The sequence below is a fragment of the Elaeis guineensis genome, chromosome 3 (assembly GCF_000442705.2).
Source record: "Elaeis guineensis isolate ETL-2024a chromosome 3, EG11, whole genome shotgun sequence".
Lineage (NCBI taxonomy): Eukaryota > Viridiplantae > Streptophyta > Magnoliopsida > Arecales > Arecaceae > Elaeis > Elaeis guineensis.
In genome coordinates, this window is record NC_025995.2 from 25,791,064 (window position 1) to 25,794,259 (window position 3,196).

Genomic DNA, 3,196 nt, shown 5'->3' on the forward strand with positions numbered 1-3,196 from the left:
TGTCTAGGCAAGTCCTTGAGGATGGTTTGTTAAATTGGTTCAGTTGCTGGCCTGGCCAACTCGTTTGGTGTCTAGAAAGGCAACGATGAGTGAACCTCCCACCTCTTATACTTACCTGGCTAACTAGATGATCAATCTCCACTTGGAAGGCTTGAAGGGTCATCTTGGAACAGTTAGGAGCTGTCTAGATTTAGGTTAACCCTAGGATAGATTGAGTTTAATTTATTGTTTCACTTGTTTGAAAAAAAAAATTATTAAAATTTAAATTAATTTGATTACTTTTCTTTAGATTTAGGACTCCTTAGGATCTTTTCTTTAGAACTTTTTCTCTTTTCTTTCTTTTTCTTATACATAAAAATTTTATAAAAAAAAATTGTATAAACATCGAGAACCGTACACCTCGTGTGTAGAGAAGAGTGTCGGGTCGTCTAGTTAGAATTGAGTCAATTCCTGTTGTTCCAATGGTTGAACCAATCCAACCCATGACCCTTAAGGATTTGTATTATCCAGTTGGCTCCATCCAACCATCTTGTATCAGGTTGCCACAACCCACAGCTAACAATTTTGAAATCAAACCTCAAATCATAAATATGCTTCCAAAATTCACAGGATTAGAGGATGATTATATATTTATTTGAGAATTTGAGGAGGTATGTGCAACCATGAAACTGCAATTAACAGAGGATGAGGTCAAACTTAGATTAATCAACTTTGCCCTTAAGGATAATGCTAAGAAGTGGCTTTATAGTTTGCCAAACCATTCTGTCACTACCTGGGAGGGCTTTGTGAGAACATTTTTGAAAAAGTATTTCCCCCATCATAAAACAGCTAGGATTAGGAATGAAATAAATCAATTTTACCAACTAGCTGGTGAATCATTTTGGAAGTACTTTGATCGTTTCAAGAATCTTTTGACCCAATGCCCACACCATGGAATAGAAACTTGGAGACTATGCCAGATCATCTATGAGGGGTTAGATTCAAACTCAAGAACCATGCTAGAGTCCATGTGCCAAGGCCAATTTATGGACAAAGAAACTATTGAAGCTTGGCAATTCTTAGAAGACCTAGCCGAGAAAAATTTACAGTGGGAAACAACTAGGGAACCTGATAAAGCTACACCTTCAAGAGGAGGAATGCATCAAATTCAACCAACCCTAGCATCAGAGGCCAAGATTGCAACCTTAACACGTAGATTGGAAGCCTTAGAATTACAGAGACCAGCCAATGTAAATCAAATATCTGCACCCATGTGTAAAGGGTGCAATGCACCAGACCATGTCTTAGAAGAATGTTCCTACTTGAATGAGTGTGCACAGGTGAATGCCACCTATCAAGGACCATTGAACAATCCTTATGCACCCACATATAATCCAGGTTGGAGGAATCACCCGAATTTCTCATGGTCTCAGAATCCTAATGTAGGCAATCCAAATTTCAATCAGCAAAATCTAAGGTCCAACCCAGTGATGAACAACCCGCCAGGCTTCCATGATAATGACAAGAAAATTACCTCTTTAGAGAAAAGCCTAGAAGCCATGATGAAGACACATACCAGCTTTATGCAAACCACGGGTCAACTCATAAATAATAACACCCAAGCTATAGCCCGTCTGGAAATGCAAGTAAGTCAGCTGGCTTCGACCATTAGTGAACGAGAACATGGTAGGTTACCTAGCCAACCTGAGCCAAATCCTAGGAACCAAAATGGTCCACGACCCCAACAAGAAAATCAAGTTAATGGTGTAAATGCCATTCATACCTTAAGATCGGGAAAACAAATAGACAATAAGGTAGTTGCACTTGATGATATAGAGGACTCATCTGCCGAGTCACCTTCTAAAACTACTACCTTTCAACCTCAAGCACCAGAAACTGAAAATTCACCTAGTCCAGTACTTAAAAGTCCTAGAGCTCCTTTTCCAAATAGACTAAAATCCAATAAATCTGAACATTTAGACAAAATTTTAGAGGTAGTTAAATAAGTCCAAGTTAATATTCCTCTTTTAGATATAATCCATCAGGTTCCAACTTATGCCAAATTTTTAAAAGATCTTTGCACTAGGAAAAGGACCACTAATGTACCAAAGAAAGTATTTTTGGCTGCAAGTGTCAGTTCATACCTATCTAGCCATGTGCGAATTAAATATAAGGACCCTGGAGCTCCAACAATTTCTTGTGTTATTGGAGAAACCAATATAAAAAAGGCCTTGCTAGATCTAGGAGCTAGTGTGAATATCCTTCCATATTCGGTGTATGAGCAACTAGGATTAGAAAAACTTCAACCTACTGGGATCACATTACAGTTAGCCGATAGATCTCTCAGGATCCCTAAGGGAATGGTCGAGGATGTTCTGATAAAGGTTAAAAATTTCATTTTTCCTATAGATTTTATTATTTTAGAGACTGAGCCAGTTGCGAATCCTAAAGGACATATACCTGTCATTTTAGGAAGATCATTCTTAGCTACGGCCAATGCTGAAATCAATTGTCGAAATGGTCTAATGAAGTTATCCTTTGGGAATATGACCATTGAGCTTAATATTTTTAACTTAGAACAGGAATCCTCTTCTCATGCTGATGTCAATGTAGTCCAAGATGGTATTTATGAATCCATTGACATTAGTGATGATGAAGTCGACCTAGAGTCTAACCCCTGGTTAATCCATGAGTCTGAGGATGTCAATGAAATACTTAAAGAAAATCAGATTAATCAGGAATCGACACTTCCTACTAAACCAATCATTGAGATGGTGAAATCATCACCTAAACCATCGATAGAGGAAGCACCCATTTTAGAACTGAAATCCCTCCCAGAACATCTCAAGTATGCATATCTAGGACCCAAAGAAACTTTGCCTGTAATTATTGCATCAGACCTAGATCCCAAGCAAGAGGAGGAGTTAGTGTCAGTTCTAAAAGCAAATCAAGAAGCAATAGGTTGGACCATAGCAGATATCAAAGGAATAAGCCCTTCTATAGTTCAACATAGAATATACTTAGAGAAGAGGCTAAACCAACAAGAGAAGCCCAAAGAAGGCTTAATCCAGCTATGAAGGATGTAGTTAAAAAGGAGATTCTGAAACTCCTAGATAGTGGAATAATTTATCCTATTTCTGATAGCTCTTGGGTAAGCCCAGTTCAAGTAGTACCCAAGAAATCTGGGGTAACAGTGGTCCAAAATGATGCAAACGAA

General features: G+C 38.2%; 1 non-coding gene across 1 annotated transcript; it reads right to left on the reverse strand.

Moving 5' to 3' along the window:
* Positions 1 to 830: 830 nt before the first annotated feature.
* LOC140856749 (small nucleolar RNA R71) lies at positions 831 to 937 on the reverse strand. Its single transcript, XR_012140352.1, has one exon. It is a non-coding gene; the product is annotated as a small nucleolar RNA R71 (small nucleolar RNA).
* Between the last annotated feature and the right edge of the window lie 2,259 nt (positions 938 to 3,196).